This window comes from Triturus cristatus, chromosome 3_2 (assembly GCF_964204655.1).
Source record: "Triturus cristatus chromosome 3_2, aTriCri1.1, whole genome shotgun sequence".
Taxonomy (NCBI): Eukaryota; Metazoa; Chordata; class Amphibia; order Caudata; family Salamandridae; genus Triturus; species Triturus cristatus.
Window position 1 is genome coordinate 303,899,363 of NC_140584.1, and position 13,674 is coordinate 303,913,036.

Below are 13,674 nucleotides of genomic sequence, written 5' to 3' on the forward strand. Positions count from 1 at the left end.
CAAAGGGGAATCCCCCCCACCCTACCCCCCCCTTCCTGCCCCGACGGAAGGCCCATACCCCCTTGCACTGTACCACCAACTGCCCTTTCTCCCCCTGCCTGTACTCCCGCACACTGCTGGTCCACCCGCAAAGGGGCCTCCTGTACCCCCCCAACCCTTTCCCCAGGAACTTGGAGCCCACCTTGAGCCCCCCGCTGCCCTGCCAAACCAGATATCCCCCCAGGGGCTGCTCTCCTTGCATAGGAGCGGCCCCTCTCTGCCTGCGACCTCGGGGGTGCCACGTGACGCGCCCCCCCTCCGAGGCCTACCGCCCGACTCCCGCTAAAGCCCCAGGCACTTTCCTGTCCCCTCCCGCCTCCCTGCAGTCTTCCGGGCAGCGCTCTCCATTATCGCGCTGCCCGGCTCCTCACCCGCTGCTACCATAAAGGGGGCCGCTCTGCATACTTCACTGCGGCCCCCACCGTGCAAGGCACTGCCCTCTCCTTCCTCCGGGGCCGCTCTCCCGGTATACGAGCGGCCCCCAACGGAACTTCTACGTGGCGGGGAGACGCCCGACATGCTCCCCCGCCCAGCGCGCTTACCGTGCCCCGCCTCCCCGGACAATACAACACCGTCCGCGCCACCTACGACACTTACCGTCGCCCCCCTATCCCCCGGGCCGCGCTCCTGACATACGCGCGGCCCCTCGCACTCACCTGCAACCCGCCGGCCTTCCGGGGGGGGGCGAGCAAGCCGCGACGGCGTCCGCCAACCCGGCCGATGCGCGCCTCACCGGGCGTGAGGCCGCTGAGAGATCCGCAACCACCAAATCTATGCGGCCGGCCTCACTAAGAAGCCTCAGTGCTTCTAAAACGCGATAGTCTCCACCAGCCATTACGCCACAAAACACCAAAATCAGCTACTAAAATCCACAACAAGAGCCACAAGGCCGACCAAAAAACTGCCCTGCAAAGCGCTCCTAGCCACCAGGTCACCAAACCTAAAATGGTGGCTGGGGCAGCGCGAAAATACGTTATATTCCCATTGGGCTATATTTCTTCAAAATTGGGCTACATTTGGGCTATTCCCAATGTAGCCCAAATCATGCCAGATGGCCATGAGCCGGCCACTCCCCCCCCCCCCCCCTCGCCCCCCCAATCTGCCCGGGGGGCAGACCTCGCTGTGCTCGGCTGCCCCCCAAGCCCCCATTGCCATGGGTACTGAAATGTTTAGAAACTTAACCAAAATGTTGCTGTTGATTTCTCTCCAAGAAAGTTTGGGTAGATTTGGGTTGGGGGTGATGCCCATGACACCATACAACATTTACTATTGAACAGGGACATAATGCACCATCTGAATGTAGCATACCTAGAGGCAATCTTATATAGCACAATGCATAAAAATAGTAAATAAGTGCAATCTAAATAAACAGTAAATAAATGCATTGATAAATTAGTGGGGTCTGTCCAAAAAGTTGACCTTTTGTCCTGAATTGTTTACAGTCCCGTCTTGAATTTGCCTCCATTCCAGGCGGTCACCTTAGTTACTAGTAAACATTTATTTAGCTCAAAAGACAGGACTTTGGGGACTTGTCAGCTCTTGCTGCCCTTTAAACTGTTTCAGTAATTCCAAAAAATAACAAACTTTAACTCGGTGAAAATCTGTCTCGCGTGTACTCCCATATTTATCAAATTGCTATATAATTTCTTTAGTGACTGCTTATTAGTTCAGAGTTTTAAAGCACTCTTCTCTTTCCTTGACTGAAAAGGTGCACGTCCTTTCTTTGTTTCCACGAATGGCATCGAAGGGCAGGAAGTCTGACGTCATGCTTACCTGCCTCCCAGGTGTAGGTGGGGGTTGTACCTGGCGCGCTGCAGGTAACCGGAGCGCGTTCGGGGCCGGCCGGAACCGGAAGTAAGAAGGGGAACTGGGCATCGAAGGCAGCAGAAACCCGGAAAAAACGGCTGCCAGCCTACACTCAACTACCCAGGAAGTGTGGCTATGGGGCTTTGAGCCCGGAGAGGAAGTGCCCCGGTAGGTGAGAATTTAAGGCTGAAACGAGATCGGAGACTCGAAGGGCAAGGTTGTTATGGGCGGGGGCGTTAGCAGGCCCTTGGCTTCGGAGTAAGGGTGGTGTTCATGTTCATCCGTTTGAGAAACGGGGCTGAGCATTAAGGGGCAGGATTGGGCACTCGAACACAAGCTGACCTGATGCAGTCATGGGTAGGTAGAATGTTAGTGGGCTGTAAGCATTCTTATACCTCCGTATTTTTCAGCTATTCCTTGATTGACATCATTACTCATCCTGACTATAATATTGCCCCCTACAGAATGTGAAACTACAGGTTACTCTTTTTTCCAGCTAGTCCTCTGGTAAGAAGTGAGGCACCGTCACAGGGAGGGTTGAAAGTGACTTTATTCTATAATTAAAAGAGCCCACTTCCAGCAAGTCCTCCTCCTGTGACTTCCATCTTCAACTCCTTGAGGCTGGGCTAGTTGGAACTCACAAGCAAGGCTGGACATGGAATGTACAAAAAAAAACCCACCATGTAACAGGATAGTGAACATATATGTGGAAACTAAGGTAGGATTATATAGAATAATCTACAGCCTCATCCTTCACTGGTGTTCCCACAGTTGTGTATGGATAAAGTGCGTGGGGAGTAGAGGGACAGGGAAAGTATAATCGGAAGGGTCGAGTCATAGGGTAGATGATTCTACATATAGGTCACTCGCTGAACAGACGAGAACTGATTGGAGAAAATGGAGACTGTCAGGAAGGCATGCAGTGAGGTTGTTGAGGACAATTAAGACTTGCCAAGACAGAGTATTATACTGCAGCATTTATATAGCTCTTACTACCCTTATGTGGGGTGCGGAAGCGCTTTCCTACATGGATAGCATGCTACACAGTATGGGTTGTGTAACTTGTGTGGTTGGAAGGTTGTCGTGTTTATTTTGATATTATGTGGGAGGCTTTTCCACTTCATGCGTGATTACCACTGAGGTGCGGTTATCTTGTTATGGGATGCAGCACTTATTTTATGTTTGCTCTAGCTTCAAACACTCCCCCAGTAAGGGATCATGGTGTCCATGGAGAAAGAAAAAATACAGGAAGACTGGGTGAGTTGGAGAGAACATTTGTTTGTACGAGGATACTGGCGAGTTTGGAGAATTAAGAGGTTGCACTGTTGACCTGGACAGTTTTCGAGAGATAGTTCTCTGGAGGTAAAAACATTCACATTGTGTTTCAATGTTCCTCTGGTATTAAAATACTAGGCAGGTGGGGCACAGGATGTGTTCTCCTTCCTTGATTTTGAGCCCATGACACCCAGTCTACTCCACTGATGCAAGGGATTCGGTACACTCACAACACAGTCAACTGACCACGATGTTGGACCCAGAAATTCTGAAAAGATCAGAAAACCAGGCTATACTTCCATCTAGTAGTCCTGACCCCTCACAGCTTCCACCTTCAACAACAGATGAGTATCTGTTCAGGCTATGATCTGCGTTGGTGCATCTGTTGATACCTTGTTTTTAATGCCCTCCTCGCTTTTGATGTTAGTTTTTGGGTACCATCGTTTTGTCTTGACCAAGACCATGGATGCTAGAATTAGTTCCACACAATGCCTTATACACCTTAGAACTGTCTTCAGATCCCTCCAATTGGAGGAATGGCTTGTTCCTGTTTTTTTTACAAACAGCCTTGCATTACCTTGGACCCCAAGGCTGTATCCTGACTTATACTCCTGGCAACTAATGTCATCACCTTGAGTTCTGAAGGTTCTAATGTAATCCATCCCTCCACTAGTAACTGCATCACTCACCACTGAATCAGTTGAATTAAGTGTCTATTCCCTTGAGGCCAAATTCCAACATAAAACAGTGTTGCTTTGAGGTCTAGAGATGGTTCCAGACAGATGGGACTACACTACGATGCCCTTATCATGTAGGATCTCCATCAGATAAGCAATTCTATTAGTAAGTCAGAGCCGACTTGAGACCAAAAGTAAGTATGGTATATTCAAAGTGAAGCCCTAGAACAGCACACTGGTTATTTTTATTTGGATGGCTACATTAGCCCTGTCTTTGCTGGCCACAGGCTCAGGCATGCAAATGGAATAATTTGCTACAGCATATCCTTTTTAAAGGTTTGAACTCGCTTGTTGACTTGCTTGATGTCCAGAAGAAATCTGAACCCTCCTGAGTTTTCATCAGAAACGTAATGGAGTAAAACCTGCATATCTTTACACTGACGACCAGGTCTATGTCTTGATTATTAACGTAAGCATTTTGCCTATTGATGACTTCCTGCTGACTTTTCATTTATGCTGTGGTTTCACTGATGTCTTCTTGTACCCTGGTGAATTCTGCTTAGAAGCTTTTCTGTAGGTGTCCATCTCCTGTGCATCCCATACCCACCATGGCTTCTGAAAGAAAAAAAAAATAAGCAGGTCCACTTTTTACTTGTAATAAGCTGCTCTCCTACACTGTCACATGTAGCCAAATTTTGTGAAAAATAAGACTGAGCTTGTTTGTGACTTCTTTTCCAGTTGAGCTGCCAGATGTTTGATTTGCATATGAGCTACAATGTGGCGTCGCTGCTTACTTGGTGTCCTCTAAAGCCATGTTTTATTTAATTGTGATCCGAACAATTTCCATCAGGAAACCAGCATTTAATGTAATAGGGTATGCTGTAGACTCTTTTTTTTTTTTTTTTTTTTTTTTTTCCAGTCATGGGCCCAATGTTGCGCTGGGCAACTACTATCCTTCTTCATTACCAAATAAAATTGTAATAGTACTAACTTTGGGAAACCTGAAATTTGCTTGGTGGCCCTAAAGCGAAGTCCTAAAATTAGAAAACAAGTTGCAGTCTATTCATCATGAATTCTTAGGAGATTAATTATTATGGAGGGAAAACAGTAAGGGATCAGATGATCACCCATGGGGAAAAGAGAAGTGTTCGTCTGAAATGGAAAGTGAGGTATTTTGACATGTTATTGTTCTGTTTGACACTATATTATATAACCTACTGGCGGTCGCAAGTAGGTAGTTGGTTAGGACCTAGTTTCCATAGGAAAAGCTATTTTTTGACCTGCCTGTATCTTTGGCGCAGGTTGATGAGTCTTCATGAAATTTCCCACCAAAAGTTCTTACCTGGGTCTAGTACTGCATGGAAAGTTTCGGAGTGATCCTGGAGCTGTTTAAAGCCCTGGGCACCACCACCGCCTGGGCCAAAAATAAAACATTTAAAGGGGCGCACGGCCCTCCACCTGGGCAATATACGGCCCCAGGGACCACCAGCTCCCCGGGGATGGCCAGTGCCAATTTGCCAATTAAAGGAGGGGGGCTGCGCTATCTCCTGAGATGCGCACCCTCTGGAGATAGCAGTTTGCTTTCGCTTAGTGAGATCTGTGACCCCCCCCCCCCCCCCCCCCCCCCCCCGCGAGAGCAAATAACTACTCTCCCAGTGGGCTGGAGCAGGAAAACTGCTCCAGCTTCGCTGGAAGCAGGGTTTTGACAGAATTCGTTGCACATGCAGGGAGCAGCATATTTTGCTGCTTCCTACATGTGGGAGCAAGGCCAGCTCCCAATGGAGACAGGAAACTGGCAGGAACCGTGGGGGGAATTGAGGCTCCTCACGCGGTCCCCAATGTAGTGTACTTGGTGCCCTGGATGGGCTCAAGGGCACCCAGGAGCAATAAACTGGGCCCTGGGTAATGGGGGCCCCGGGGCTGAAACCAGCCCGGGGGGGCCTCACACCCCACCCTTTTAATAATAGGACCGGGTCCCTTGGGGCCAAAATCAGCCCGGGCAGGGGGACCATGCAGCCCCCCCTTCCTTCTTTTGAAAAGAGGGAGTTTTTTCTTGGCCTCTCCCGGTGAGAGGAGAGTCCATAGTTCGCCCTTTAAATTACTGTGAGTATGCAAATGTACAAATCACCAGAAAGCTCCGCCCTTTAGGCCCTGCCCTGTCCACACTAGTAATATGTAACGGTTTACACGCCTGTTTCCTTGATGAACAGTTTAACAAAAAGCCCCTGCTCCAGCTGGGTAGACATTTTGTGCAAAACTGTGGACTCTTGTTGGATAAATGGACAGGTGAGGTTTTATTCTGGCCCTGGTGCTCATTTCACAGAAATTAAACCTCAACGGGAAGCACTTACAACCATAAACATAGCAGGAGACCCAGTTGAAGCTCCACTTCTGTAAAGTACAAAAGTACATTGAAAAAAGATCTGAAATCCTCTGTGAAGGTGAATGCATTGTTGATCTATCAAAGTGCAGGCTGTAGTGACTGTGACAAGTCAGTTCTTTTTTTACTTCTCCTGGTGAGAAGAGTTCATTGTTCTTCCTTTTAATGACTGAGTATTCAAATGTGCCAAGTCACCTTGAAGCTCTGTGCTTTTGGCACTGCCCACCTTAGTAGTATGCAGTGGTCTTCCCACCTTTTTCCAAGGATGATGGACAGCGTACCAAAAGCCCCCCTCCCCGTGCGTTTCCCGACGATTTCGCTGACGCGTTTTAGATGCCAAAGAAAATGAGGACATCTCACTGAAGAAAGAAGCACTTGCTCCATATAGCTAAGAGGAAGTACCCTTGTTTGGTGGAGATTCAACCCTTTGTTGTCTTGTTGTGTTCTCTATAGTGCCATTCATGTTATCACAGATTTCTTGATGAAGTTGTGCTAGGAACAATAACATTGGCGAAACACACACAAGGAAACCATAATATCTCCCCCCCCACCCCCCCCCCACCCCCCCCCGGGGCACCATCAGTGCTTATGTGGAGGCTTCCACCTTTTATCGTAGCTTAAGTACATAAGTATTCCAAAGGGTGGCACCTACCACCCTGCCTAGCACTCGAGCCTCCCTTGCAATAGCATCAGCTTCAGCAAACGCCCGCTTCAGCACCTCTTGGAGCCAACAGTCCACCAAAGGTGGCTGCAGAGTTTTCCATGACATCACTGTGATGCGCTTGAAGAGGTCATGGCCAAATCTGCTAATTTTAAATAATATGTAGTGCGCTGCCTGATACCCAACATGCAAATCAGGGGATCCAACATGCAAATCAGGGGATCAACCAAGAGTTGCATGTCTATGATCTCTGAAACCTGGGTCATAATCTGTCCCCATGTCGCCAGCAAGTTGTAGTAGTACTTTATTGCAAGACCCCAATCAAGAGGAGGATAGAGCTGCAGTTGCTGCCATTCCTGATCCACTGCTCCGCCAACGCTCTCCCATAGAATCTGATGGGGTAATTACTCCCGATCTGCACCATAGGCGGCTAAAATCCACTAGATGCCAGGGAGAGTTTACATTTTTTATTAAAAATTTCAATACAGATTGGTCTGCCCCTAAAATGAACATGGCTATGCCTCTACCCCACTAAATGGGGCAACAGTGCCCCCTCCTCCCCCCGAAGGAGGTGGATGGGGTAATTACCCCCAATTTCCCCCCAACCCCTAGGGTGGGCAGAACACCCGCTAGACATCAGAGAAAGTTCAGGCAATCCACCTGACACAAGGGATTTTGCCCATTGGCCACATCCCGCCCCCAAAAGGGATAAACCAGTCTTTGTTTTCCCCTCCAGGGGCAGACTGGAGCTGTGCCCCCAATTTTCCCCTTGGGCAGAAAGCCTACTGTGTGGCATTAATGTATAATTTTAAATATAATTATGGTGTGGGTCTTGCCCCTCCTAACATCAGGCCCGCCCTCACCCCTAAAATCTCAAACGTTTTTCTGCTCTCCTGCAGACTAAAGCATCCCATCCCAATGTCAAGCAAGAGGACATTTGATTCTTTTGGGTGTTGTTTAAAAATATGGGCCAGGAGAGTGTGGCTAACTCCCAATATCGTTGGAATTGCATTTGTGAATGGCTGCACTTTTTGGGCTTGGGTAGGCTGCCACCTGGAAAAATCTACTAGACCCATAGTCTTCTAATAAAAATGGTACTTCACTTGTGTTGGTGGGCTAAGAGACTTTGACACAAAAGGCCCTAAAGTGTTACTTGGAGAAATCAGCAATAGGGGTAGCTGCAGTTTTTGGGCCCGTGCTCTGCCACCACCATGGAAGTGTACCAACCACAGATATTTTTGAAAACTTGGCAACTGGGGGATTCTAGGGTACTGTGCCTTGCGTGAATCCCACAAGGTTTTCTTACCAACAATGCCCTCAAACCAAGAACTGAAGCATTTTCCTTACATTTCTGTGATGGAATCCGCAGGAATCCACAAAATTCCTACCACTCAGAATTGCCCTACTTGTACTGATAAAAACGTTGTGCCACTTGTGTGGTTGGGCCTAATGCCCATGACATGAATGTATCAATCCTAGGTCATAGGGCTCCCATTGACCCTAGTTTGATCCATTCCTGTCGCAGGAATTAGCCCCAGCCACTCAAGCGGGGCAGCTTTTTCACCGGCGTAAGTGGGGTAGCACTGGGTGGTAGGAATTTTGTGTATTCCTGTGAATTTCAGTAGTTCCGTTCAGTAAGCTTTATTCAACAAGTTAATCATAAAAGCACCTACAAAATAAAAAATAAAAACAAATGCAAATACATAAAACCACGATAAGATGTTAAAGTGAAAGTATACAACTTGTATAGTAGACAGTGTCACAACCAATTAATGTGATTGAATAACTGCAGTATTTCATGATCCACATTAGAATAAATGAGGAAGGAGTAAAACCCCAGCAGGGAGGAGGGAAAAACTGATGGAGTGCCAAATTAATTATGGGCTGGTAAACCTAGATTGGAGCTTAGTTAAAACACAGTTTGTTGATATTAAAGTAAATATTAACAATACCGACATAAAATTAAGAAAATTCATTCATGCAGATCTTGCTCTAATCGCTCACATCTACCCCATAAACTTTGCAATGGCACAGCTGAACGTTAGATTTGGATCTGATCTCAGAATCTCCAGTGCAGTTCAGCAACTTAAAGTCCCTAGAAACCTACCAAGGAGTTTGATTAATTTCTGCGGGGGGAGGGGGGTGGCAGTGTTTCCTGGGCAAGCCAGAAATTTGTGGACAATGGTTTCTTTAAAAGTCTTAAAAATAGGGCACAATAGGTCGCCATTTAGGCTCCAGTTGCAGATAGATGTTTTTAAGGGAAGGGTACCAACTGTAAATTGGAAGTAAAGCTTTCCGTCCAAGGGGTCGGTGATGGCGTCCAAGAGACTGTTTGATTTAAAGTCTAAAATTTTTCCAGTTAGAGATGAGTTGACAACCAAAGTAACAACCGATTGTCTAACCTAAAGCCAGGAGTGTTTTTTTAAGGACACTGCTGAGATTAATATGGCAAATGGAGGGGGGAGGAGCCTAGCGCGCAACCAAGATGGCCGCATAGGCTTAAGGCTCTCGAGGGCCTCCGCAACCTCCCACGTCTATCCTGACTAAATCCTGGTAAATTTGACGGGCTTTTGCTGATGCATTCGCGCTGAGGTGCCACCCGTTTCCCGAATTCTGATCGGACGCCGGGAACCCGAATGGTTGCCCTCCGAAGTTTGCGGCCTGCTGGTGCCTAGGTCCCGGTCTCGAGTTGGTGAGGTGCCCGGGTACGAAGTGAACAACAGCGGCATGCAGGGCTTGACCTGCCCCGTGCCCCGCACTTTCACTTTCGTTTTCAAGTCTGCTGTTTGAGACCGGCTGAGGGACCCTGGTGTTTCGGAGGAGCGCGGACAACGGAGTGTCTGGCCCGAGCTTCGGACTATCCACGGACGTCCTGTCTGCGATCGCAGTGTCTGCTTAACTTAGCCAACGGGTCCCTGTCCCTGGCGGGTGCCAACCTTGGTGGCCTCCGGACGATGGCGGCGAGACTCGAAGGGGACAAGTCGAAATCTAAGTCAACCCGGAGGGGATCCTATGCTCAGGCCAACAACATGGACCGCTACGCGCAGCTAAAGGGATCTCCCGCTGGCCTGCATAAATCGCCTGAGCGGTCTAAAGAGCTGGCGGGCCCAGCGTCGGAGTTTACCCTGCAGGACGTTATGGGCGCCATTGAGGAGATGAAGGCTGCTGTGGGTCAGCGATTTGATACCCTGGCACATAAGTTGGACGCGGTACTGATCGATGTGAATTTGGTCAGGGCAGACCTGTCCAAAACCAACGAGCGGGTCGACTCCTTGTCACAAGCGGCGTCGAGCCTAACTGTGGACGTGGCCGCCCTGCAGACGGAGGTCCGTCGGTTGCGGCTTGCCAGTGACCAGACTGATCGTCGACTTGAGGATTCGGAAAGCAGGGCTAGACGGAACAATGTCCGTATCATCGGAGTGCCGGAAAGATCGGAGCAATCTGCTGCTGATCTTTTTGTGGAGGATCTGGTGATCAACCGTCTCGCGCCCAAGGGATTGAGCAAGTTCTTTGCGGTGGAGCGGGCCCACAGGATTCCGGGTGGTGCGCCCAAAGTGGGTGCTCCCCCGCGGCCTATAATCGCCCGACTTTTTAACTTTCGGGATAGAGATGCTATCCTTCAGGCGTCGCGGGTGGCTGGGCCGCTGAAGTTTGAGAACTCCAATGTTAGCTTTTATCCGGACTTCACGCAAGCGGTCCAGAAACAGCGGCTGGGATTTTTGGGTGTCAAGCGGCGCCTGAGGGACATGGAGCTGAAATACGCGATGTTATTCCCGGCGAGGTTGTGGGTTGAGTTCCAGGGTCGTTCCCACTTTTTTGACCGACCGGAGGCGGTTGGTGACTGGTTGGATGCCCTACCGCGGGGACAGGATCGAGACGATCGGGCGCAGGAGAGCGGACGGGATGTGGTGGAGCAGGACTAGAACTTGGTTCCTGGCGATGGACTAGATTGACTATTCATTGCACCTTGGCTCAATTACACTCTAATCCGGCACATCATGCCCTTCAAATGTCTGGGGGTTGCGGGGAGCTTTTTGGGGTCCTTTCCTCCTTCTGGGGTTCTTTTGTGGTATATGTTAGGGCAACAGACACACTGCAAGTTGGGGGGGCTGTTCGGGCTCAAGCAGGGGTGCAGGGAGGGGGGAGTTGTGGTTTTGGGTCTGTGGGGGAGGGGGGTTGTTGGGGATGGTTGTTGTTTTTTCGTTTCGCAGGGCAATGTGAAGTTGTTTGCTGATTTCTCCGGGTTGTGCTCTCGGGGATGTGGGTATCATGTGCGGGAGTGGGATGGGGGATAGGGGATTGCGAATCCTCTCGTGGAATGTGAATGGTCTGGGGGACAGGATCAAGCGCGGGGTGGTGTTACAGTTCTTGAAGCGGCTCTCGCCCGACATAGTTTTCCTGCAGGAGACACATTTGGTTGGGAACTCCTTCCAGGCCCTAAATAGGAGGGGCTATCGCCTTGCCGCTCACTCTGGTTTCACTTCTGGCTCTAGGGGAGTGGGCATCTTAGTTAGGACCTCCCTCCCATTGGCAGTGGACGAGGTGCTTCACGATGATAGGGGGCGATATGTGGCGCTGATGGGGAGATGGGAGGGTAGAACCATTTCACTGGTGGCTGTGTATGTGCCCCCGGGGTTGCAGACGACTACATTTGCTGACTTGGGGCGTTTGGTCCTGGGCTCCCTGGGGGGGTTTTGGTGTTGGGTGGAGACTTTAATGCCGTGGTCTCTGGATTGGAGGACCGTCACCCCCCCAGGGATCTCCCTAGGGCTCAGGCCTGGTTGGGGAGTTTTTTTGGACACTTTGGGACTGGTGGATTGCTGGAGAATGATGCACCCGGGACAAGCGCAGTATACCTTTCACTCGGGGGCCCACGGGAGTCTCTCGAGACTCGACTATATGCTCATGCCGGCGACCCAGGCAGGGATGATTGGGGAGGTGCGTCACGTAGCCAGAGGTATTTCTGACCATTCCCCTATATGGTTGCAATTGAGGGTTGACCCTGGCACAGAGGGAAGAGTGGCACCTATTGGCCCCTGGTATCTTCGTAACCCTAAGATCCGCGCGGAGTTGGTCAAGTCCACTGATCACTACTTCACTGACAAGGTGGGGTCGGTGTCGTCGGCCGTCTCCCTATGGGAGGCTTATAAAGTGGTGGTCAGGGGGCAGGCCTTGTCCCTTATCTCCCATACTAAGAGGTGCGAGAGAGCTGAGGTGGTTCGCCTGGAGGCTGAAATAGCTGAAATGGAGGAGGACTTGGGGCGTGGAGTTACTGATGAGAAATTGCATGTTCTCAGCCTCAAACAGTCAGATTATAGAGCGCTAGTCACGGAAGCTGCTAAAGGGATGTATAGAGAGCAGCAAGGGCGTCTGTATGATGTGGGGGATAAGGCCGGAAAGTTGATTGCTTGGTTGGATAAGAAGGAGAGAGCGAGCAGGGTGGTGCCCGTTGTGGAGAGAATGGATGGAGTGCGTGTGACTGACCCTGTGGAGATTGTTGACTGCTTCGCGGATCACTTCCGCGGGGTATACTCTCCGGTTTCTGTGCGTTCGGAGGAGGATTCTCATCTGTTGCTTAGAGACATCGCACTGCCAACCTTATCGGAGGCGGATGCAACATTGATGGAGGCGAAGTTGTCGTCAGATGAGATTGCTTTGGCCATTCGCTCGATCGCGTCTGGTAAGGCGGTGGGTCCTAATGGTCTTCCCATTGAACTATATAAGTTACGTCCTGATAAGATAGCGCCGTATCTTCGTGACATGTTTTCAGCGGCACGTGCGGCGGGCTTCCTTCCCCCTGACCAACGCCTCGCCACCATAGTGGTGATACACAAAGATGGGAAGCCGCGAGACCGCTGCGCCTCCTATAGGCCCATTTCGCTGTTGAATGCAGAACCCAAAATTCTGGCTAAGGTGTTGGCTAACCGACTGGTTCGGGTCGCGGGCGACTTGATTCATCAGGATCAGTCCGGTTTTATACCCCATCGGAATACCGCCCTGAAGTTGAGGCGGTTGCACGGTGTGCTGGCTAGAGCCGAGTCTATACGGGAGCCGGCCATCTTGGCATCTTTAGATGCTACTATGGCGTTCGACACTTTGGAGTGGCCATATATTTGGGCCGTTTTGGCGAAATTTGGATTCGGCCCTGAGTTTATTGGTTGGGTAAAATTGCTATACGCTGACCCACTGGCTCAGGTGGTGGTGAATGGTAGGGTGTCGGCTCCCTTCGCACTGGGGAGGGGTACGCGACAGGGATGTCCGCTATCACCCCTTCTCTTTGCGCTTTCTTTGGAGCCTCTCGCCGCCTGGTTGCGTTGGGAGCCGTTGTTGCGAGGCATTAGATGGACGCCGGAGTTCGAAGACCGTGTCTCCCTTTACGCGGACGACATCCTTCTATATCTCACTTCCCCCCGACAGTCACTAATGGTATTGGTGGACGTGTTGACTTCCTTTGGCCGCAACTCCGGCCTGGTTATCAACTGGGCCAAATCGTGCGTCTACGTCCTCTCCGGGGACGCCCCCCTCCTGCCGCAAGACTGCCCTGTTCAGGTTGCTACCCTGGGGTTCAAATATTTGGGAATCTTTATCTCACTGGATCCCGCGGTCCGCTATGAGCGAAACCTTCTCCCTCCCCTCCAGCGACTGAAGGCCGACGTCGCAAGATGGCGACGACTTCCGCTTTCACCGCTTGGACGGGCGGCATTGTTTAAAATGATGTCGCTGCCTCGCTTTTTGTACGCTTTGCAAAATACTCTGGATGTCGTACCGGCCCGCTATTTCCGGGAGGTTGAGGGTCTTCAGCGTCAACTGTTTTGGGACGGGCGGCCGCGGATTGC

At 50.4% G+C, this 13,674-nt stretch overlaps 1 protein-coding gene across 5 annotated transcripts in view; it reads left to right on the top strand.

Annotated features, from left to right (window-relative positions):
- The first annotated feature begins 1,816 nt into the window (after nucleotides 1-1,816).
- KDF1 (keratinocyte differentiation factor 1) overlaps nucleotides 1,817-13,674 on the top strand; it is a 119,320-nt gene continuing 107,462 nt past the window's right edge. The window contains exon 1 of one of the 5 annotated variants that reach the window (XM_085647706.1): nucleotides 1,817-2,013. The gene's annotated coding sequence lies outside the window, so the exon portion shown is untranslated. Of the gene's footprint in view, nucleotides 2,018-2,160; nucleotides 2,203-13,674 lie in introns of those variants that run through there. The other 4 variants (XM_085647707.1, XM_085647709.1, XM_085647710.1 and 1 more) reach the window with 4 other exon arrangements.